Source organism: Panulirus ornatus, chromosome 42 (genome assembly GCF_036320965.1).
Source record: "Panulirus ornatus isolate Po-2019 chromosome 42, ASM3632096v1, whole genome shotgun sequence".
Lineage (NCBI taxonomy): Eukaryota > Metazoa > Arthropoda > Malacostraca > Decapoda > Palinuridae > Panulirus > Panulirus ornatus.
The window spans coordinates 4805304-4831610 of NC_092265.1; the positions used below are offsets into that span (position 1 = coordinate 4805304).

General features: G+C 48.4%; 1 protein-coding gene across 9 annotated transcripts in view; it reads right to left on the reverse strand.

The window, feature by feature from the left end:
* Positions 1 to 26307, reverse strand: part of LOC139761857 (uncharacterized) — a 557099-nt gene that overhangs the window by 10236 nt on the left and 520556 nt on the right. The window lies entirely within an intron of this gene.

Genomic DNA, 26307 nt, shown 5'->3' on the forward strand with positions numbered 1-26307 from the left:
CATACTCATTCGGCGGTGGCTAAGTAGTACCGCGGTGTTCAAAGGTTCGGCGATGGTTTACATCTGTGGTTCGAACTTGAATCACCCTCATTAGTTTTTTCCCAAGCCACTTAATATTCTAGTTATAATGCTCCTACCATGACGCTCTACACACGGGGAAGAATCAATTCCTAACAACCTACGTAGTTCTCTACTCGCGCTAAAAGAATACTATATTACAGCCCTGTTTCGCTCATCACGAAGTTACCCACACACAGCTACGACTAAGCTGAAGGCTTTCCCCAAACCCCCTGGCGAGTGGGTAAGTGGCGTGTGTCTGTGTGGGTGAACGGATCGATCGAATACATTCACACACAACCTTGTGGGGGTGGCGGGGGGACACACTGGGCTAGCTAGAGACTCGTTAAATCAATAACAGACTCCGACATACGGTCACAATTATCATCATCACTGATGGCTGCAATAAAACATGTACACAAATTAATATTCTGCAAGCTGTCCTTGCTTACGTAATCTAGTATCACCTCACTTGACCAGCTGCTACTCTGTCTGTCTCTAAAGAGTAAGAGGATCGAGAAAAACTTTCTTGCGGTGACGATTTTCAGTCATAAACGGAAAAATGAAAGTAAACATAACGACCCGTACATCTTTTACACAAAGATAGCCACTACCTCACGAGTACCGTTAAGCAATAAACAATTATAGTTCTATTTTCGAGCAGCAATATTTCAAATTTACATATATTGGTGAGCAAGACCTTTAGGATACTGAACTTGATTACAAAGGGTTTCAAATTACATTAGTTACGAGAGTACATGTCTACAAGTGCATGAGGCGATGCCAGGCGGGTATTCACCATCAAGGTTGTGGTAGTGTTAGTGTTACGAAGCCACCCTAAGTTAGACGCTTGCTCTCGCGCCCAGCCTCGATCACCGCCACCACTGTGTGACAAACACGCAAGATGGAGAGAGAGAGAGAGAGAGAGAGAGAGAGAGAGAGAGAGAGAGAGAGAGCTGCCGCATCACATGCGGTGCAAACTTGGGAGACATTACTCAAAAAAGTATTACACGGATTTGAAAGGAAATTGAACCCCAGTCTCTTCTGCGGTGCTTGACGCGCGCGCCTCTCTCTCTCTCTCTCTCTCTCTCTCTCTCTCTCTCTCTCTCTCTCTCTCTCTCTCTCTCTCCAGTCCATACGTGGCGGCTCCAGTTCGCAGCCATCAGTCCCACACTCCAAAACTGGAAGTCCCAGTCCACATCTGAGCGGCCCAGTTCACACTCGCACACCTGGGCATGGGTGATGGGGGCGTGGACATTCTCGGCTCCCCGCGTAGGATGCTTCACAAGGTCGCTGCGGACTCAACCTCCTTATTCTTCAGAGAGGTCCTACGGCACCATAACTCTTACTGTCCTCTAATCTCCCACCCATCCCTAGTCCTGCGTATCTACACCCTCCGCTATCTTAGAGTAATTTAGGGCTTTCACATACCATCAGGAATCCTTCCTACACCACCATCCGTTATCGCAGCGATATCTTCCTTCTGCTATCCCCCTCCAAAGCTAACGTCTAACAACGCTAAGTATTAGTTCATGGTGAACTCATTCATTCAGAGTTGGCAAAAATATACCCTGTTCTTGTGTCTCAGGTGTATATATACTGTGGTAGCACTGACTCGTGATGGTAAGAGGCACTGTCAATGCCAGATATATTCCATGCACGCCTTACCTCATGTGTGTGTGTGTGTGTGTGCGAGGGAGACAAACTTGCTTTATCACACAGCCCACACCTGAGAAGGAGAAAGTCCGTCTCTGCTTGCAAAATAATAATCCTTTAACCTCCTAGTGTGAGCAAGACAGTGACTGCGACACCTTAGGGTGAGGTGGCCTGACACTGGCCCTGATTCTCAAAGGGTCAGATATAACGCCAAATCCATCAAAACCCAGGGGCTGTAACGTCGTCCTTAAGGCTCATACTGTCGTACTCTGGGGCTGTACTGTCGTCCTCAAGGCTCATACCATCGCACTCTGGGGCTGTACCGTTGTGTTCGCGTTGTACCCAGCAGGCGGGCCGGGGTCAAGACGGAACCTACGGCGTATATGCAAGACACATCAAGTACCAGCGGTGTCTGGGCTGGGCTGGGCTGGGTTGGGCTGGTCTACGTATCAATCATCATCAAGCGTGGCTGCGGCACCACCTGCTCTCCAAGCAAGCATCATCACGCCAGAGGCTTCCAGCCACGCAAGGCTCCACCCAACCCACCTCCCCCACGCTCCCTCTCCCCCATTCTCACCAACCCTCTTCCATTCTCTGCCTTTATCCACTACGCACCCAATTAATGTCTATACTCTGCCCCTCGTTTTCTTCTCCGTTCCTGCATCGCCCGTGCTCCTTCCATCCACTTTACCCAACTCCCTCCCTCCCTCTACTGTACGTGTTCCCTCTCTCCATTGGCCTTCTTCCCTTCCCCAACTCCTCCTCGGGTTCCCTGCCCTGCACTACGCCTCCATGAGTCGCCTCTCCCACCTAAAACTTAGTTTAGTTTATCTTAAATCTTTTTTCTCGAAGAATTCAACTCGGCAGTATCCAACGCATTTGCATGTCGCTCGTAAATATATATTAAGCAAACGAGAAAAAAAAACTTTTTACGAAAATAAAGACATAAACTTACTTAGGACGCGAGCTCGCGCTGATCAGAGAGAGAGAGAGAGAGAGAGAGAGAGAGAGAGAGAGAGAGAGAGAGAGAGAGAGCGCATCAGCATCCCTGCCATCAGGCGAGGGAGGGCTGGCCTACGCCCAGATGACTCCTCTCCCGACCCCCGGTGGCGGAGGCATCCCCGCCCATCGCTACCATAACAGGGGAGGCTGTGATCGGCCCCCGCCCAACCCCAACCCTCACAGCCGCACTTAGGCTGGCAACCGGGACCTGCGGTTCCATTTGCGATGCGCCGGAAACCTCCCGGTGCGGCCCTAGGTGAGGATACGCATGTATGCTGGCGAGGAGAGGTCCCCGGGAACACTTGAGTAAGGCCGCCAGGCAGGCAGTGATCCTGGTGATACAAAGTATGTTCAGTACGTCTACGTGACCGAGGTGAACGCATCTAACCCCAAGAACACGACCATAAGACCGGCCCTCTCGAGCATGGGGTACGACCGACCCTGAAGGATGCAGCGCTACCCTCGAGGAGCACGCGGACGTTACGGCCTTAGAACACAGCCGCGGTGGTGCGATCCCACGGTATGGTGTAACTACGACCCGACTCCCCCTACCCATACATCTCCGAAATACTCCAGAGTGACCCCTCACTCCATTCACAAAGTATGGAAAATGCTGTCCCAATTACTCAAAAATTGTGGTTACGTCCACTCACGACCAGAGGGGATTGTACTACGCTGTCTTGAATACCATGGTGATAATGGTGCACTTCCCCTGGGGCACTATGGCTACTGGAGGAGGAGATACGAGTATCAAGGTGCGATTGTCTGGGCAAAATGAGGGCGAGGATAACCTGGTCAATCCGAATACTGTGATCTAGGTATCTATTGGTGAGTTTCTTGCATTTGAGTACGAAGAAACTACCCCAACCCCCTACGTATCAAAACTCAATACATTGTGAATCATTCGGACCGTGTGTGCAATATGTTAATGCCTGTGTACAATAGCCCTTCAGTGTGATTATCTAACTCAAAGTGATGCTTAAAAGACGACCGGTCAAAATCCTCGACTCGGTAAATCTACGGCGTAATATTACAAGAACCTCGGAGGAATAACGTACTCCTTATATATATAATGTACGATAACCGTTGCGTATGGAAACAACGGCAACTTAAGCCTGAGGTACGATAGTACAAACCACCCACAAGCAACTTCATTCAAATTCTCCGTGTTCTTCCACGTCTACGAACACAAAGGTAACTTAGTGTGGTAAGTCATCCCCCAGAGTTAAACAATAATTCCTGGGATAAAATAGTCTGAAAGACAGATTTACCTGACCCTTCTTGAGACACCCTCCCGCCAACGAGGGACATTTAAACCTCCTGAGTGTACGTTAACTCCCCCTCATTGAAAACATGACCCTCATCCGTCCCATAACCTTCCGTGTAATGACAACCTCATGCACGACAGTGTAGCACCAGCCCTCCAGTATGACAAACTCGATGGTTATAAACTCTAGCTTGAATTGAGGGGGAGTTTAAGCGCGCGGGTGCAGCAGCTGAAGGGTCTGTAACGAACATTCATGTTAGCCCGTGAACTCCGGCTGGCTGGTCGGGTAACCCGACACTCTCTTCTCCTGGACACGTTACCATGAATCATAAGGTATTTGTTGCGCTATTTTATCTTTTTTTTTTCCTATCCTTTGTATGACCTGCAAGTCCTTTTATGCTCCGAAAACCTGTTGCGCAGTTTGGGGTTAATCTAGGGAACAAGATAATCAATTTTCTACGCTCCTCGTATTCCTTATAAAGAATCCAAAACACGAACATCGCCAAAATTATTCTGGGGAAACTCCTACGACAACGAAATTCCGCATCACTCACTCAATGGTCATGCCATCTCGCTGAGGGATATGCTCTCTCTCGCGCGCCCCCACGGGACTACGCTAACTCCAACCCCGCGCGGAATCTTAATGGATTCGTTCTTTCGAGGTTTTCCTCTTAGGTTACGGCGGCCGTCACCAGGGGGATGAGGTCGCACTTTCGAAATATGTGTAAACACGACGATACGCGCGCTCATCGCACTCAGGGGACCACAGAATCATGTGATACGGTGATCAGGCATCACTCACGCCTGATTAATCTAGAATACTCGGATATCATACGTACTGTGCCGCATACCTTCCCGCCGTCGCGCTCATATGTTTAGTGTGTCATTCAACACTCGGGGATATTGCGTTATCCCATTCTGGGAGCTTTAACATAATGCTACGTAACTGTCACACTGTTTCAAAGTGGCTGTATATCCCTACATAAGCTTGAGCTTTCGAACTCCAAAGGAACTCGACCAACGGACTCCTCTGTATAAGGAAGATACAGGAAGGGAGGGAGGGAAGGATTTGAAAAAGGGGCGGCACAAAATATCACGCAAATCCCCTGGCATGTTAAGCGCGGGGCGTCGCTGGTCCTGGCTGGCTCCACCTGCTGAAGATATCAGGGCGAGGAGCCCTTCTCTCTCTCTCTCTCTCTCTCTCTCTCTCTCTCTCTCTCTCTCTCTCTCTCTCTCTCTCTCGACGGGGAAGTGGTGTCTCGCGTTTACGCGTCCTTTACGGATCTCACGCCAGAGTGAATCTCGAGTCCGGCTCCTGCCAGAGTGCTGGGATGGTGTAAAAACCAGGTCAACGAACACCCAACTAGTCAGCGACGGTGTTGCTAACCACGCGTCAGGAAGTGCTCCTAGCTAAATCATATACATTACCCACAAGGATACGCAGCTACGTGCTGGACGTATCATCATAACCGACCCAGTGCGCAGAGATACAGTCGACGAAACGAAAATGTATTATGCCTTCTCGAAGAAAATGAAATGAATGTGCTATTTCTTTATCTGAAATCATTCCATGATTCTTGAAACGAAACTGAAAAGCGCCAACAATGCATTGTACCGCCTAACATATTCTCAAATACTGACAAAAACATACGTTCTGACCTGAGGAAGTATGATCAACAATGCTATTTGGCACCGCTCTTGGGAAATTCATAATCTTATATATATATATATATATATATATATATATATATATATATATATATATATATATATATATATATATATATATATTTAAAGCGAGTGGCAAACGACAGATCTGCCATCTTGGTTCCCTAATATATTCTAGAAACAAAAACAAACATGCCTCAACACTCAAGCACCTCCCAGTCGAAGGGCATCAGTGCACATGGTAAACATGCAGCGGCTGCTCGCACCTCCATGATTATAACAAGCTTGGATAACGGTACCACAAGACGTCGGTGACACTCAAAATTATCAGAAATCATCATTTTAGCTGAACGAGGAAGTCTTACATAAATATATTTCGTGACATCCGATAAGAATGAATATATATATATATATATATATATATATATATATATATATATATATATATATATATATATATATATATCGCAGTTGGTCACAGTGATGCGCGTGATCAAGTATCTGCTTATAACCACATGTGATTATACACGAAAGTGCACTCGGACTTCTCGTGTTTCATTTTAACTCGAGGTTATCTCGGCAAATATAATATATATATATATATATATATATATATATATATATATATATATATATATATATATATATATATATATATCAGTGCGTCTTAAGACACCAAATATAATCAACATGAGTACGATAACAATACCACAGCAGTACGATGACATCAATCACCGTTAGTAATACATCTTCTGCCGAGTATGATGAACACGAACACACACACCCCTTTCATTCTTGCGACAAGTGAGCACGACGAATCAGCCCTCCCTCCCTCCCTCTAATAAAAGCCAACCCTGACACTCAACACTTATTAATCTTCCGAGTTGAACGACTAATTCCTCATAACGGTCACCAGGCTGTTAACCGCACGGAGCCCTTCGGAGCCACAACGCTCACGCCTCCGGCAACAGTCCGACACGTAGGATGTAAGTCTCAGCACCAGCAGGTGGCGCCACGACCCCAACTCCATACACCACCCCCCGCCCCCCTTTTTTTTTTTTTTCACCACACCCGTCAACTCATTCATTCATAATCTTGGGGAAAGTATTTACATGGGAATAGACTATTCACTCATTTACTTATTAACAAGTTTTATGGACCACATCGGAGTGAAACGTGCTTAAATAACAAATCAATTATTCCTGGCTCAGGTGACAGCGAAAATATGTTTTTTTTTTCCAAAGTTCCTGGTCCGCTAGATGCTAAATTTCAATGACTTTCAAGACACGACCTACGGAATAAAACTAACATTTGATAAAAGCCTACAAACATGATTCTGATTACATTTCAAACCCTTTGTTTCGGGTAAGCCTAAACTAGGACATAAAAGGAACAATAAACCTCGGATTTAGTTTAAGCGTAAAATTATGATGCAGAGGAAGCCAATAAACAGAATTTAGTGTAGATGTGAAACCAGGACTGCGTATAAACCTCATAAAATCTGGATGGAGGAAGATATTCCGCCAGCAGTACAGCAATTACAAACGCAAGGTACGAACCTCGCTCGGAATGGGGGAGAAATATCCCACATACCACTGTCACGCCCCGAGCCACCTGTCGTCGCGCACGGCTCCAGACAGCCGACCCGCCCAGTGGTTTTAGTGGGAAACATGAGACTTCCGCTCCTTCGCGTGAAGGGTGTGGGGAGGGATTGGAAGGGAGGAGCCACGAGAGCGCGGAGGCTTATAATCGCGCGGTCCAGGTATTTATTTACACAGATGTTTACAGCTCCCAGGATACCCACTGCTAAAGCGCCGTGATATGACCCCCTAAGGAGTTCCCACTGGAGTAATCTGACCTTCGAGTGGAGGCAGGTCAACACTCGACCAGCGTGCGTGTGTACGCAAGGCCACAGCACACCCAACGCGTTTATAATAACCAGAAAACGAGAGCTTCAGAAGAGGCGCCTAAATTCTAACCATTATATATATATATATATATATATATATATATATATATATATATATATATATATATATATATATATATATATATATCATCAATCTGTAATATAGGGATGTTCCTTCCGGCCTTTAAGCGCCTCCGCGTCTTTCACACGCCCCTTAAGTCTTTACTACGTCCCCTGAATTCTTCTCCCCCCCCCCCCCCCCCCGAAGTCCACACAATGTCCTCTTGGTTCTTTTTAAGGCCCCTGCAGTCCTCCCAGTTTCCCAAAGGGGGGGTATCCAGTGTTTTCCCCCACGTTCATCCCATGTCGTCTCCAGCTCCTCTACGTGTGTGTGTGTATACAAGGGCATAAATTTTCCCCCGTTTTCTCTGATGTCCAGCGGGTCTTCAGGAAATATATTCTATTCTCTTTTCAGGAAAGGTAAAAAAAGAAAAAAAAAATTCATGGAGTGAAAAACCTGTTTTTTTTTTTTTAAAGTATCACTTCGTAGCTAACACGGTAAAAAAAAAAAATAATTAAATAACATATGAGGGTAAACAAAAATTAATAAACAGGGAACAAAACGCGGACGATAAGGTGTACCATGTATGTTGGGAGATGTTTTTAAGACACGCCCGGAAGCTTAGTTTTAATGAGACACGAAACTCTAGCCATTATGACGCGGCTGCTGGTCAAACAGTTTCGGCTTTTACTCCCACGGTGGTCACGTGGTCTAAACATATTTCTATGCTCTTCCCCATCAACACCTCACATCGCACCTCGGGTTACACAAGTATAATCTCGAAGGCCATTTTGATGTCTTCCCACTCTCGGATGTTCGTATAGGCTGTCCCACGCACCCCCTACGCTCATCTTGCCTAGATCATCGTACATCTTCCCCCAAAAGGTTTTCACGAGTACTCCCCGAGTGAGCATAAAGGAGGCGAAGCGGAATTAACCGGGAGTGACTGTGGCCCAGCGGGTAAACACACACACACACACACACACACACACACACACACACACACACACACACCGGCAGCCACGCTCCCTCGGGTCTCAAGTTACGGGCCAGTGTCCCAGCGGGCGGGGTCCTCTGGGTCTGTCTTTGGCTGCACCTTCCCTCCTCCTCCCGGGTGGCGTACCAGCCTCAACGCCGTACCGTCACCAGACGTCCCCCGAGGTGGCGCACCCCGTCTCAGCGCACGTAACCGTCATTACATTAACCCAGCGAGTGGTTGGTACACCAGCCTCAACACTGTGCCGTCACTGCACTCCACCGGCGTCTCAGCCCTAACCCACACCGGAGACTGGAGACAGAAACTGATGTCTTGGGGCTCACGCCCGGGCCTCCAGGGAGGATAAATGACTGCTTAGTAATGAAGGCATTACCACGACACCTACCAAAAAAACCAAAAAAAAAAACAACTAAATGACACAAAAAAGTCACTACAAACACGAGAATAAGAAGTTTTTGGTTACTTATTATATTCGGAATAGTCGTGGCGACCCTGACTGATGATCCGGTGGTCTTAATTTCATCCTAAACCAGTTTTATTGGAGACCCAGACACCCTCATCCATCCCTCCCTCCCTCCCTCCCTGCGCCCCCCCTCATCTAGAGTCCTCGTGTCGTATGTAGTAGTGTGGTGCCATCTCCCCTCCCCGCCATATCATCCCATCTTATACGTCCTCGCCCATCAATCGCACCATCCTATACGCCCTCGCCGACTCATCGCCCCATCATCAAATGTCACGCCGAAAGACGGAGGGGCCGTTTTGTGCCGCCTGGTGGTCCCGGGAGGGTTTTGGGGAGGAGGGTGGGTGTAACTAGGCAAGACTATAGGGTGCGGGGGTGGAGCTGTGCCTGCTGACGACGAGGCTCTTCCCCGGTAAGATTTTACCTCTTGTTTTTCACCCCCCCCCCTCCTCCCGCGAGCCACTCCGAAGTCTCTCTCTCTCTCTCTCTCTCTCTCTCTCTCTCTCTCTCTCTGCTTGCGAACACTTGGGTTATTTCCGCTGAGCAAGTCTTCCTTCCTCGGGGGAAAGTCTGTCTCATGTGTTGTTCATATTTAACGGGTCTCCCCCCCTCCCCTTCTAACTTCTTTTTGCCCTCGTTGATGAAAGCATATCTAAGATGGTCTACTGCTGGCGATGACGTACTCCCCCTCCTTCTCCTCCTCCTCTTCCTTCACCTTCCCCCACACTTGGGTTTTGTCGCTCGTCTTGTGAGCCAACACTCGCTAAACCATTTCCGCTAATTAATCTCGTCTGGGCTCCCTGCGTAACTCATCTCTCTCTCTCTCTCTCTCTCTCTCTCTCTCTCTCTCTCTCTCTCTCTCTCTCTCTCTCTCTCTCTCTCTATTTAGCTCCTCGCTCTGTTACTGTGAATGTACGAGGCCGAGACTAATGGACTTACTCACCAAGCGGCAAAAGGTTCGTCAGTATGCGTACCTTATGTGTGGTTCCCCTTAGAGTTAACCATCTCATGGTATTTTGGCACCTTTTATTAACCTTTCTTTGGACACCATTAAAGAGCCAGGGCTTACGATGCACTATATACTGCTACTTCCAGATGCAGGGAAATGAAGACTCCTTCGGGGTGAGGAGTTCTTTGATGAGACTATATTGCCCATGACAGAGCCACTCCAGAGGTGACTTTTCACTCGCGCTGTAACCTCAAGCAGGCAAAGTCCGGAAACATCGGCGTTCTATATATATATATATATATATATATATATATATATATATATATATCATTTGGTCCATTTCTGGTTTCCATTCTCAATCCCGAACTTCTGAACACTAACAGTCGCAATACTAAATTAAGAAAACATCTTAACACAAAAGCTGGGGTGGACGCTGACAACAGGGAGCGAGCCCGGGACAATGTAAACACCATGGCAGAGGACACCATGGGTCGGGAACACACACACACACACACACACACACACACACACACACACACACACAGTGACGCTGCAGCGTTATCTCCCGCACGCCCACAACCCACCCACACCACCCCTCCATGCCAGGCCGCCCACACCGGTTTCCCTACCGCCGCCCACCCCTTCTGAACCACCCAACCTCAGTCGTACCATGCCATCCCTACCTACTAAAACTACTACAGACGCAACCAAACCCTTCCTCTTTCTGCCGAGCCGCTCAACCACACAATTTCTGCCGCTCAGAAACCGACCGCCGCCTCCCCTCTTTACTCGACCAAAACTCACCTTCCCAACCTCGCCATCATCACCACCAGCTACCGCGCCAGGCGAGTTTGTTGACCTAAACTTAAGCCACCAGAGATAGAGGTAAGCCAGAAGCCTCCTTCCTTTACGAAAAAGAGAGAGAGAACTCATAACGGTATATATTTACACAATATTTACTAACGTTTACACCTGAAACATCTGCTGGTTGGCACCCGTCATCATAACACACCCGGAGCTCCCCCCCTCACCTTATACAGTTCCCCTTCACGACTCCCCCTTCCTACAAGCTAACGAGAACTTCCACCAACCACCCACTGCTGAGAGAGCCAAGTCGTACCCGTGAGGCTTGTAAGAACGTCGTGCTCGACATAGATGCACGAACCGACAAGGTCGAAATGAAACCCAGTGATGCAAAACGATTACTTTCCTTGAAAACATTTCACGTGAAACTGACTGTGCGAAATACACTGAAAATTCCAGTGACCAACATGACCTTCCCCAAGTCAGAGGTCCATCACGGAATGAGAGCAATGAAGGGATAAACCCCATACATTAATACCTTCAACACTGACGACCGCTGGGTTCGACAACGTCTGGGCAAAGAGGCAGGGAAATGTATCGTATTAAAGGTTACGTACCACTCAAATGCGACACTTCCTTGGGAAGCAAATAATACTAAGTGATTTTCGCACATCAGTGGGAAGTGGAGTGCATTAAGCCCGCATCATCAAAACACAATTACAATTCATCCTACAATCATCTCATATTGTTTTCACGTACTTTACTCCCAGGGATACCATAATTACCTATATATATATATATATATATATATATATATATATATATATATATATATATATATATATATTTCACAACCCCAGGACCATTTTGATGGAGCTCCGTAAGTTTCAAGGCTGCACTCCAAACATGAGCAGGGAAACGATGGATTCCTTATGGAGAGAGAGAGAGAGAGAGAGAGAGAGAGAGAGAGAGAGAGAGAGAGAGAGAGAGAGAGAGAGAGAGAGAAGCTCAAAGACGAGACTGTACTCCTTTTCGTCCACTGGACGTGATGCAGCCGCGCCGAAGTTGACTTCTCACCCGCTGGGCGACCGCAAGCATGGCGGAGTTCGATACATACGTACGTACATCTCAAGCATGCAATGTACACATTATGCTTGATGTATACTATTTACCACTAATAGACCCAGTATACTACAAGACTCCAGTTACGGACAAATGGCCTGAAACCAACAAAAGGACTTGTTGAGAAGATGTACAAGTAAAAAGAACGAGAAGAGCAATGTACAAGTCCACACACATGTTCTACTACACTGCCTTTCCGTGTTTGCAAACGAGGAGGGAGGGAGGGATGGCTGGGGAGGAAGGAAGCAGGAGTCCGGCACCCTACCACTCTCTCTCTCTCTCTCTCTCTCTCTCTCTCTCTCTCTCTCTCTCTCTCTCTCTCTCTCTCTCTCTCTCTCTCGCCAGGCACCTGCAGCCACACATGAACAAACAAACCGGAGCGGAGCGGAGCCCTGCCACTAGGGTGCTACTGCTCCCTCTTCTCTCCTGCCTGTAAATAGCGTCCAGCTCCCTCCATCCCACTGTCACGTACCCTCAGCCACCCATCATCCATTTTAAGGCAATCCCATTCCTTGCATAAGCAATTCGATCTCTCCACCACTACCACCCCCCTTTTTTTTTCACAGGCAATTCCAATCCCTTTTCACTCCAACACTATGACCCTGAATGTACCAAGTTCTCTCTCTAAAGCCCCATCACCGTATTGACTGGGGGGAAAAAAGAATCTCTACAAGCTTGTCTCCCCTGATATCACACGGGCAAGGTCATGTGCCCTTCAACCACTGTGCCTTTCTTAGCTCCTCCTCCTCCTCCTCCTCCTCCTGCTCCTTCTCCTCCTCCCTCCTCCTGCACACGCCACACTCCAAGGTGTCATCTACTCGGAGGAGCCGAGCAATAAGCCAAAGTCTCATTACCGTCCCCCGACGATGCTTTTAACTTCGTTTGTTACACGCGACTGCGTTGGGGAGGTGGGGGAGTGTTGGGTGCTCGTGCGAGCAGCAGCACAAGCTTGGAGTGAGGATGCAGTTATAATGTACAGGCTTGGAGTAGGGACGCGGCTATATACACTGCGCAGACTTGGAGTGGGGATGCGTTTATCATGGGCAAAGTTGTTTGTTCTCAACTTACCGTGTTCAATGGCCAGCAACAGTGCACTACATGGCTATCATCAGCGTGGTGATGGGTTAAAAATACTAGTGTGCCAGGGTGTAGGAGACGAATGTAGGTGAAGGGCTGGACCAGGAGAACCGAAGGGTCGTTCCTCATCACACCAACCTCTACCAAACTGGGAAATGGAGTACACCACGAGAGCCCTGGTGTACCTAGAGTACGCAGACGGGCTAAACCAGCGTAAAGGAGAAGCTAAACCGGCCTAATAGACGTGCTCTAGAGGGTGTGTGTGTGGGTGTGTGTGTGTGGGGGGGTGGGGGGCTGGCTGCAGACCCTGATTACACGATGCATTAATTAAACTGAGGAAGGCGAGAGCCTGTGCATTCCCACCGAGAGAGGAACGAACCAGCAGCAGCCCTTGACGATGGTCTTCGCCAAACGCACACACACACACACAAACACACACACACACACACACACACATATACACACACTGCTCATACTAAAGACAGACCTCGGGGTCTTTTCTCTCTCTCTCTACCCTTGCAACTCAAGAGACCCCACGATACCCAAACACACTCCACCCTCCTCCTCCACAGCCCATCAAACACTCGCTCTCCACGTATGACTATCCGGAGCGCTTCTCTCCTCCTCCTCCTCCTCCTCCCCGCACCTGCCACGTCCGCGCGTACTCGCCCACCCCTCCAGCACGCACGACTGAGCCAGTCGTACAAATACGATGCATGGTGGCCGTCGCGGCGGCTCTCGACCGCAACGAAATGCAGCTCCTCAGGTTTGGTCAGCGAGAGAGAGAGAGAGAGAGAGAGAGAGAGAGAGAGAGAGTAATGTTAATGTCGAGGGTTATTATCACTATTATTACTATACCCTGAACCACACGTTCCCACCGTGGAGTTCTGGTCATATTAGGCTGCCGAGGTTGGCATTCATCACTGCCTGGGTACACCTGCGTATTAGTTTTTTCTTTTTTATACAACTTCTCGTAAGTTCCGAGTTCCGTGGCTTTTCGCTCTGAGGAGGAACTATGATGTATATTTCACTAAGAAGTTTTAATGCATATTCAAAAAAAAGTTTAATGTATATTTTACAGAAAAGTTTTAATGTACATTTTACAAAAAAAAAGGTTTTAATGTATATAATACAAAAAAAATATATATACTTATCGACCCTGTCGTCAGAACTACATAAAGCAATCAAGACATTTCTGCATTCCGGGTTAAGTGGGACGGCGCAATAAATGAATAAATAAATATGTAAATAAAATAATAGTATAAAGAATGCAATGACCACGTCCCCATGCACATCGAACACCATCATACCTTTCGAAGTCAGTGACCACACTGGTCGTACAACACCAACATGCCGAGATGGCAACAGACCGCTCTTGTGTGTGTGTGTGTGTGTGTGTGTGTGTGTGTGTACCTGAGTAACAGCAATGCAAGCAGTGCAAAAGTGCACCACGAAGGAGAGGGGGGAGGGCTTTGCCAAGTGATGATAACACGTCAGTGATCGACTCTGATAGACAAATTCTCCTGGTGACGTCACTCTTTTGCCTCGCTCGATATGTGCAATTTTCCATAAAAAGAATATATATATATATATATATATATATATATATATATATATATATATATATATATATATATATATATATATAACTCTTATGTGGTTGAACGTAACTGTTTTTGTAATTATGCAATTGTTCGAAGTTTCGCAATAAATTACCAACGTATTCTGATCAATATTTTTTTTCTTTTTAGCTCAGCCGTGCGTTCTATCTACAGGGAATATTCTACGCCGCTGTGTGTCAGCAGGTGTAGTTTAACAACACCCTGAGGACGAGAAGCTCGTTTGACAAAGAAATTAATTAAACACTCGAAATCAAGCATAATTTTACCATCACCACCTGCGCTTCTCTCCCCCCCTTCCCAACAACACTGCCTCAGTAAGTAGAGGGGGAAAAAGGTCCATTTATTCCACGCGTGTCCACCAACAAGGACGACATGGGTGGCAGGGGCGGCGAGCGAGAGGTGAGGTGCGCGGGAGGAAGCGGGCAACGTCAGCAGCTGACCAGGAAGCAGGCTGTTGAGACCATTCACGGCTACTCAACATATATCACTCCCCCTCCACTACCTACTACTGACGGCGCCTTCCTCTCTGTGTCCAGAGCCTACCACCACCACCACCACCACACGAACACCGCCCTTGGTAACCTGCCGCTCACTTAAAACGTGTGGGACAAGCTGGCGGCGACGCGGGAGACGAGAACCTACAGTTGGTAGCCTCGTCTCTTTACTTCGCGAGCGCTTGATAGTCTACCACCGTGCGTTCGGTCAAGATGGCCTGGGTCTTTTGACCTGACCTTTTGAAGGTGGCACCGTTGCGCTTTAAGAATTGTAAGGCCAGACCTTGTCGCGTGCCGCTTGTGGGAAGTCAGAAAACAGCACTGGTTTTAGTTTTAGGTGAAACGGTAGATGCTGGCCTACACTTAGGCGTTACACTATGCTGAAGCCTAGATATCAAATTAAGACAAACAAGTGTTATGAATCTAGTAGTTATAAATCATACTGTGTTCAGAAATACATTTTCATGTCAATGATTCCATAAACCCATTCACCAACCATAATAACAACGTGTGTTATATCTTACAACTCATACTATTACCTCACCACTTGTGAGTATAAGCAAGTGAACCTTGGTGGTGGAATGATTCATCTCTACTTTGTGCCGACAGAACCTAGGCTACGGCCTGGTACTGACACTAGGCTTGGGCCACATCACCCTGTCCATCCTATAAACACAGGTTTCCTGCTGGCGTCCTGGGTTTGTGTGCTGTGGGGAGGGTGGAGGAGGGAAGGAAGAGGGTTTGGCATGGCGTATGGCTGACTCCGAGTCGTGTCTCTTGCCTCGCACATACCTCGGAGGTAAGGTTAACGTATTCTATAGATCTGTTTATTGTCTTATGTCGCTCCAGTCTTTCTGGTAATACCGTGCAATACCACTGGGAAAAGGAGAGTTATACATATTCATTATGAAAATGCTTATGTGTTGCCCACGTAGTCACACACTGTACATGTTTAAGATAAACACGAGAGAGAAGCACGTAGGCAGAATACCGTGGAGCTCTGAGTTGGCAAAATATCACGGTCGGCACGTTAGCAACGAATGCTCGCCATTATTCAGATAGAAGACACACAACGAGCTGGGGGGGAAAAGAAAATATTTCTTTAGCTTGATAGAAGCGACAGAATACATTAATCACCAAGCTACTGACGCTACGCTAACTACGGGCTAACTTTGGGGGTGGGGGAGAGTCTGGAGAAAGACAGTTTATCTAAGGTGTCCCGCGGACTGTGCCTCAGCGTTGCCAACGTCTCGTTAATGCTGCAGCGATGCTTTTCAGAGTCGGTCAAAATATTCCACTGTTACCAAAAGAATATCCCTTTTGTTTTAAAGGGATATTCACAACGGCGATCCTGTAACACGCTGATGTAACGTCACTCTATAAACCAACTACTTTGAGTGTGTGTGTGTGTGTGTGTGTGTGTGTGTGTGTGTGTGTGTGTGTGTGTGACAAGAGTGGTCGAGCGTCGGGTAACGTTAACAAGCGATGCTGTGGCGCCAGGCTCGGATCCTTAATGGTCCGGCAGGCAGACACCCGCGGGCGTTTGAATTTAAAGGTCGGAGGGGGGGAGGGGGGGAGGGAGGAAGATGGGATCCGTTAACTCCCCGCTGAACGCGCCTCGGCGATCCTTAAGCGACGACGGTTAAGAAGTACCCTTGCCTGTAATGAGCTAAACCCTAAATCGAGGGGTGTGGTCATGGGGTAGTACCGTCGTGGCCAAGGGTCGTACCGCCTTACTCGAGGGTCGTACCGTCGCGCGTCGGATTCACACACGTCTCATACGACACCACGGGAGAGCTAAATTTCAGGAGGGAGATATCCTCCTCCACTTGGCATCGAGTCAATTCCGAAAGTTTTATCGTCGGGAGGGAAAGGGGCACGTCATCCGCAATGCGGGGAAGGAAGGCGAGCAGGCCAGGCCCCCCGCTCCACCTGACATCGCCCAAGCGCCTCAGTTCCCGCCAACTGACTGACTGATTGACTTCCCGGAGACCTCAAGGGCCCACGAAGGTGGTGGCTGGGGGTTTATGAATTTCTGGATGTGTGTCAGTGGGTGAAGGAGCGTTAGTGGGGTACGGCGCTGAGAGAGAGAGAGAGAGAGAGAGAGAGAGAGAGAGAGAGAGAGAGAGAGAGAGAGAGAGAGAGAGAGAGAGAGAGAGAGATACATTGTTTTAGAGCGGCGCCCCTATTGTCTGCCTCTGGCACTCGGCGAGGCCGCATTATCACTGGTTCGGGGGTCAAAGGTCAAGAGGGGTGAACACTCGTCTCTCTCGCTCGACATGACTCGACATTTAAGGCTTACACCTAACAATATATTGGCTCTGCTACTAATATGAGGACGTGGAAGACTTCACCGTGAGTATATTCGCCTATACTTGTTCGCCGTTCCCCCGAGTTAGCGAGGTAGCGCCAGGAACAGACGAAGAAAGAAAAAAAGGGGCCTCATTCGCTCATATCCATTCTCTGGCTGCAATGTGTACTGCACGGGAACCGGAGCATCCTATCCACAACCAGGCCCCTCCAACCTTTCCGTGGTTCCCCTCCCGACCGCTGGTTCAGGACAAACAATGAATTCATTAATCTACAAAATTCGTCATATAGCATGTCACCATCTGTGCTAACAAGCCGTAAATTTAAGCTTCCTGCAGCAAAAACGTTTGCACACACAAACAGTAACATAAAAAATATACTAATTAACATATATATGACATACTTAATGCCTTCATATCTCATCCGTTCCTCACCTCCACAGGGAGGTACCTGTTGTGTAAGTAAAAAAGTTCCTGCGATGTATAATTGCTCTTACGTGACCGTACTGACGAAAATGTGTGTTACACACACACACACACCGGAGGTGACGACGATTTCTGGCACCACAGCACCTGACATGCGGGCGGTGGGGACGTAAATTAAACCATTTCTGTCCCTTCCCACGACGCGTCGCCCCCGATCCGTCAGCGTGTATACGAGAGTCCCGCGGTGAGTTACGGTAACTCTTGTGCCGCTAGACGGAAAAGAACGGTCTCGTTCCTCATGCAGGGTAAGAGAGAGAGAGAGAGAGAGAGAGAGAGAGAGAGAGAGAGAGAGAGAGAGAGAGAGAGAGAGAGAGAGAGAGAGAGAGAGAGTTCTCTACTGAGTGAGACGGATGGGTCCGCCCCTCCTCCACCCTCCCCCACCACACCCTTCCTCGTGCATAATTACCCCTCCTTCCTCCCTCCCCCTCAAGACCCGTTTCTGCCACGTACTGCTGCTACTCCGGCCATGTACCCAGCCCTGCCCGCGGCAGGAGCGAGCTCGTCCAATGTTAAACCTCTCCAGGTATATGGTACCTGCCACCACCACCCGATAAGGTACTCACCCACGTATATGGCACCTATTACGTTACCCCTAAGTTACCTCCTTACGTATATGGTAAACCCCTTGGTACCTCCCCATGTACATGAAAACCCCCCCCCCACCTATGGAACCTTCCTAGCATATGTGGCAGCCCATGGTACCTCCCCATGTATATGATAGCCCTCCCATGGTACCTCCCTACATATATGGTAACACCCAAATTATCTTTCCACCTATAAGGTACGCCTCCCCCCACCCCAACCCTAAGCTCCCTTCCCTAATACACCGCGCCCCCTAAGGTACCTCCTCGCGTGTATACGGTACCCCAAGGTACCTACCTCCCCACCTAAATGACCCCTCGCAAGGTACACACACGTCACCGCTGACCCCAAGCCTCTCCCATACCAGGTAGGGGAATTCCACAAAGCCCTCTCGGCCACAGCCGACCTCCCCCACTAAGTACCCCAACACATTAGCATACACAGCACCCGTACACTGTCGAGACTGGCTAGCGAGCAGCAGTGCCGCCCCCAGGTCGACCCGCTGTGTAAAAAGGAACCTGAAGGATTCGCGGACAGCAACGAGACATCATGAAGGCCATGACTCACGCCACCGGCTTCAACCACGATTGTGTCTCGATCACAGTGAAAGACCTCGCCTTCTGCTGGCTAAACCAACCACCCTCCCTCTCCTCCTTGCCTTCGCCGCCGCCCGCCCCCCACCTACCACACACTTGTATTATATGACAGGGAAGTGAGTGAGAGAGACAGAGAGTGCTGACAGCGTCAGCAGGACAGTCCCCTAACACACGCCTGACCTTGGGGGAACTGCAGCCTGGCTCTCTGTGTTATTGTACACTCCCCCACAAGGTCAACACTATAACCCGACACTCCTCAAATCCTTTCCTCTTTTTCTGCTCGTTTTTCCTTCATCAGCTGATCTGAGGAAGTACGTGACGTGGTGATATTTGGAAAAAAAATTAATTAAATAGAAATAAAAAAAAATGATAAAAGGAAATTATTTAAACAGATAGATGATATTAACACCTTTGGGCACCAGCGCCCGTCTAATGACGACCTGACCTCCAGAACTGAGGTCAGGTCGTACGATCGTGCCCTGGGGTCGTGCTCAGGGGTCGTACCGTAGTGCTCAAAAAGTAAAGTCCAACAATCCCTACAAAAGCGACAGTCACACGCTTTCGTTAAGCCACTGAACGCCCCCTAAGCTATACAGCAGAACGAACGCACCCTAAGGTACAAAATACACTGAACTCACCCTAACTTACATATAATACAACCCGCTCAATCATACTCTTACCAGCCATCCAGCCACCAATGAGTACACCTGTAATCATTCCATTCGCTCCATCTCCATGGGTCTTCCATCACACACACACACACACACACACACACACACACACACACACACATAATACGTCTATCCATCAACCTAACCATTCTTATCTTCCCATCAATTCCCCCTCAGAGACAGTCTGTGAGCTACGGCGTCCTTCCACTACGGACAAACGAATTCGCTAAGACCGAGCTCTGAGAGCGAGTCTATCTAATACGAGAGGGGGATAAAAATGTCCTCAAAAAGAAGGATCACACGAAGGAGAGAACTATGGGCAAACCAAATAATAAACCATACACATGAACACTCTCTCTCTCTCTCTCTCTCTCTCTCTCTCTCTCTCTCTCTCTCTCTCTCTCTCTCTCTCTCTCTCTCTCTCTCAACTCAGCCGATGCGGTGCACTGTGGACTCCCAACCTGAGAGCCAGACTTGAGTGTCGTTGCAAAACTGTCGTGCTTCGTTTACGTACTCGCGGAGCAAAGAACGATTTAAAAATTAATCTAAAATGGTTTAACCTCTCAGACACGAGGGTACGACCTCTGAGCACGACGGTGCGACCCTTGAGCACGACGGTACGACCCTTGAGCACGACGGTACGAACACCCAGGTACGATGGGTCTGTCTTTTTGACCTGAGCCTTAAGGGCAAAGGTCAGGTTATCATACCCAAGGGTGTGTCGTACCAAAGACGCCGTGTGTGTGTGTGTGTATGTGTGTGTGTGTGTGTGTGTGTGTGTGTGTGTGTGTGTGTGTGTGTGTGTTTCAGAGTCGTGGCAATGTCACTAACGGTGGCTCGCCCAGGTAAATATTAGTGTTGGGTCGGGAGCTGGTGGCCACACACACACCAAACACACACACACACACACACACACACACACACACACACACACACAAATGTACATGCTTCTGAGATCCCATGACAGTCACACATACACACGGGTGTCACGCCCGCCTGTCATCAGGCACACCCGTGTCACGCTTGCCTGTCATAGGCACCTCCTACAGAAGTAATGATGGGGGCTGGTTACTCTCTCCCTCACACACACGCCCCCACCCCACAGCGTCCCCCCTCTCTCTGTCTTTCTCCGTCCCAGCATCACCCATACTCCTCTCCCAGCGACTCTCGCAAGTGAGATGCCAGGAATACACACGCGCGCAGGGAATCCCAAAAATAGCGAGGTAAATAAAGAGTTTGGGGGCTGGATCGTAGTCCTGAGGCAAAGGTACGTCTCAGCCCCGAAATATGACATCATAAAAAGAAAAAAATATCCCTCAAGAATGAAGTCACGATCCGAGGGTATAATGGAGTGACCTGACCCTCGCGGCGCCGACGTCCCCTAAGTGTCCTATCGTTGTGGTCAAGAAGTCATGAAGACACATTTCACGCCGAAATATCTGTTTTCTAAGGAGACAGTAGGATTGGCGGGACGCTGTTACCAAACATAACAACAGAGATCACGATCAAACCAGCGTCTAACGGGTCATATACGGTTAACGGCGACTCGACCGAGGCAAGAAACCAACTAACTACCGAGACCCAACCAGGGAATTGCCATTTAAAGGCGCACTTAAGAACACACACACACACAAAAAGGCCCAATGAGGAAGCCCTACATCGCGATACAGGATGGTGTGCTAACGGAAGGAAGGCGAGTATATACATCCGACCAAGAACAAACGAGTGAAATGCTCAAAATATTAACACACACTCCCTTACTTTTCTAAACCACATTGTGTTTTCTAGCTGTGCTTCAAAACACACCGAAAACTAGCTAAGCAAAGGGCTATGTTAGGTTAGACCAATATACTTTTTTCCACAACACTTGTTTTCCAAGCCATACCTAACCCTAAACCCCCTTTAAGTAAGTCTGGCTAAGTTGGGCCAGGTGGGCAATACAGCTAGCCATGCCTGCCGTGGCGGTCTCCATGCCAAATGTCTGTCTGCATGTGAACGCCATCCATGTCTTTGTTCATCCTGCGACCGGCAAGGTCTTTGTTCATCCTGGGGAAACCGACCATCTCGTTGCCCCCGCGCCGAGTCAAACGATGACGCAACCATCTTACGCAAACATACTCAGCGGAAGTTCAGCAGATTAGCCAAAACTTTTACACAACGTAACTAAAAAATGTATTTTTACGAACACGAATTTGAAAAAAAATGCATATATCAAAATAACCATGAGACTAATTCCCTTTATAGATTACTCAATTATGAGGAAATTACATCCATTGATCATGTTCCAAAGTACTCATATATATATATATATATATATATATATATATATATATATATATATATATATATATATATATATATATACACCACTCTAAGGGAGATTATTGTCCACATTCTACCTTGGTGATATAATAATGGAGGGGAAATTCAGCTCATTCTCAACCCCTGAGCAAGATGTTTACGACCTTGAGGCCCACGGTACACTATAGGCAGGTCAAGAGTGTAGTTCACCGTAACAAACGGGTCGTATCACCTTGCTCAGAGGGGCTTTAGATAAGGCGCTGGACACCGTGTGTGTGTGTGTGTGTGTGTGTGTGTGTGTGTGTGTGTGTGTGTGTGTGTGTGTGTGTGAACACTTGGTGTGTGTGCGCTTCACGAGGCACGAGTGGATAATATGAGGAGCGCCGCTGGGATATTCCTCCCTACCCATTACCTTAACCTACCCTGACCTAACTTACCCTACCCTGACCTGACCTGATCTACCTTACCCTGACTAAACCTACCTTAACCCTACTCGGACCTAACCTACCCTAACCCTACCCTGACCTAACCTACCTTTACTCTGACCTAACCCAAGTTACCCAGACCTAACCTACCTTAACCCTACTCCTACCTGACCTGACCTAACCTAACCTACCCTGACATGACCTACCCTAACCCTACTTTAACCTAACCTTGAGAGGTCTGTAACTGAAAATCTCGATCGCGCTATTTGGAAAAATAAATAACTGGGTTAAAATACAAATTATCACAATCGATGGATTACCACAGTAACACACATTATATATATATATATATATATATATATATAAACTTTCCCTTTCACGATGGCATATTGGAGTATAGCGCACCTCTGTGCCTAAGGCGACTCCCCTTCCCTGACACACACACACACACACGTGTGCTAACACCCACGACGGGCGGCCTGCTGATAACGCACACCCAAAAATAAGGTGAACATAAACATGAACGTCACCGGTGGACCCCAGTGCCCGCACAAAGACCTGTGGGGGGGAGGGGGGGTAAACAAGAGTGCCACGTGCAGCAGCAGCAGCAGGACCTGGTATCGGGAAGGGGGGTAGGGGGGAGGGCGGGCGGGCACACGTGTTTAGAAAGGGGGGTAAGGAGGGAGGGAGGGAGGAACAGCAGGCGTCTCTCTGTTAGTTTTTCTAGTAGTCAGAGGATGATTCAGGGTTCGGGAAGAGAGAGAGAGAGAGAGAGAGAGAGAGAGAGAGAGAGAGAGAGAGAGAGAGAGAGAGAGAGAGAGATTCCGTCATCAACCATTCTACCACAAGCAGGAAGAGCAATGCTTGAGGTACAAGCACTTGAGCTTGTTCCCTAGATGTATAGAGTAATATCTATAATAATAATAATAATAATAATAATAATAATAATAATAATAATAATAATAAAAAAGAGGGATCTCATGTGGAGGGAGGTGACGGTGGCGTAGTGTACATGGGAGGAGGGGTCGGGAGGACCAGTGTCTTCAGCACCTCTTCCATGAGTGTCGTCAAGATACATCAAGGACGACCTCGCACGCCCCTTCTGCAGCACCTCAATCGAATGCCTCCCCTTTTTCCATTGTGGCGACACCTGCATCACGGAGGTTAAACTACCATACCCTTCAGCAGGTTTCCCACTGGCACTGAGGTATCGATGTGTTGTGCCAACACTTCGTAAAAAGTTGCTTTTCGGAGTTGGCTCAAGATTGTGTTGAGGCTATTATGCAAGCCTCGTGCCCTTCTGAGGGGCGGGTGTGTGTGTGTGGTGTCGGAAATGAGACGGTGTTGAGACTACGGTAGCGACGCCCTTACAGCCGTGTGGACGACGGCACCATCGCGTAATGCTACTCTATGCCTACTACCCTGCAGCCCTGGGGTAGTGCTGGGCGGCAACACGGGTAACCGTGAGGTCGTAGCCGTGTTACACCCGGTGTCGAGCTCCCTCTCCTTGTGTTGGCACTGTTACCACGGCAGTGCGGGGGTTTAAGGCTAGGGGGTGGCCAGCGCCCGCCAAGCACATCCCGCTACCTCCGTCTCTAAAGATAACTCCAAGCGTCCCACTTGTTCTGTAAGTTATTGCCCGACCATCTCTCCCCCTCACCTTACCCGGATTCACTCAACTCCCGAGCCTTGCAAGATTCACGCCCTGCCTATTAGTACCTGTACAAGTACCGGCTGTATTAATAGGATTCATCGAATCTCCAGGCGTCAGCCAGGCGATGAGGATCATCAAGAGAGAATCTGGGATCCTTTCGAACGACGCGAAAGGATACTGAAGGAAAACTAAAAATATACGGACGGCTCTCCTCACCACACTCCTCACTTCCCCACAGCCTCAAGTTCGTTGCCCGTCTCCCCACAGTTCGGGGAATACACGTCACATCCGGGGAGGGAGGAGGAACCACTTGTGCTACACACATTAGGAAAACGAAACATTTCGTTATGTTCTTAAGTGTGGTAATCGCCGTCGACTAACCTCGTCCACATATACAAGAGACCTTCCCGTCTTCAGGAACTAGCGGTGCTACCTCGCAGACGCTCTTAGAGCACGGGGTAGAAAATGATCTGTCTAAAATTACCTCTTAATGCACAGCGACATCATCAACAACAGTTGTACCTCATTACAAAACTCTTTTAAGCATCAACAGAGGACCAGTCTTACATGTGTGTTGTGGGAGGTGTTTGGGGGACTATGGTGTATTTCAAGTGGGGAGAGGGGGGGTTAAAGACAGCCGGTGCCAAGAGCAATGGCAAGCTGACAAACTTGTAATCTGCCTCATGCTCTCATGAACTTGTATAACCCTGTACACCCGAGTCTGTCCGGTGTCTGTCATGTCTGTTTCGCCCAAGACACAACATATTATGGGGTAGTGAATTTAAAGGTATTGAAAACAAGCCTTTTCCATCTGGTTGTCAGTGGTGGGTTAGTGGTTTATGAGGAGGCAGGAGGGAGGGTTAAGTTCGTTTATGAGGGTTGTGAATCTGTACCGAGACGGTGAGGTGTATGAAAACGAGGGAGTTTGTCTGCAGCGTTGTGTGAGGTGAGGGTAGTGTGGGGCATTGAGGAATATGAGCAAGTGGATGGAGAAGTCCTCACATCATTAACGATAAATGTATGAAGAAATGTAAGGAAACATGACAATGAGTGAAGGCGGGTGCACGACAACAGAGGACGTATAACTGTCAATGAGGGTTATGAGGTAATGTTTTCGGTATATAGATAATGCTCGGTAAAGAATGAGGGTGAACGTTCCAGGCAGCTTTGAAGGCGTATGAGGCACTGCTCACCTTACGAGGTTGGAGCACCAAAGAGCGTGGGGATGGATGAGGACGCCATGAGGCTGCTTAACCCGAGATTAATTTAAAAGCCAATGTCGGAGGCCTCGTCTCCACTCCCGTCGCCCGGTCTGGGGACCAATATGAACTGATGACCCAGTGATCAACCAAACTGTTATTGCTGGTTGCCCAATGAGCTTTAAGGACACGTTGGAGCCAAGGGAACGAGCTGCACTTTGCGGCAATTCGCAAGAATTCCTCCCTGCTGACACTTCCATGACGCCCCTGATGGGAACTAGTTTTGTGACGTCTGACAAAGATGAACGTTCGCCCATCGAGCACGACGGTTACGACCCTTGACCACGAAGGTACGGCCCTTGAGCACGGCGGTAAGGCACCTTGAGCACGACGGCTACGACCCTTGAGCACGACGGTTACGACCCCTGAACACGAAGGTACGGCCCTTCAGCACGGCGGTAAGGTACCTTGAGCACGACGGTGCGAATCCTTGAGCACGACGGCTACGACCCTTGAGCACGAAGGTACGGCCCTTGAGCACGAAGGTACGGCCCTTAAGCACGAAGGTACGGCCCTTGAGCAGGACGCTTACGACCCTTGAGCACGAAGGTACGGTCCTTGAGCACGAAGGTACGGCCCTTGAGCAGGACGGTCACACTGTGCACAACTTGTAAGGCTGTATGAGGAAAAGCTCATCGTGGTGTAGAGTGACGGTGAGGCTGTTTGCGACGGCCCTCATAACGTGCTGACCGCTATAAGTGAAGATTTATGAGACCCATTACTCCAGTTAGTGATGAGAAGATTTTGAATCAAGATTACATGTATGAGGACGGTAATATTCGTCGTGTAGGTGAGGTGACCGATGAGGAATGAAGGTGTATGAAGCGGTACATAACGTGTTAAGGCATTCGGGTGTGGGAAGAGTGAACGAGGCAGTAT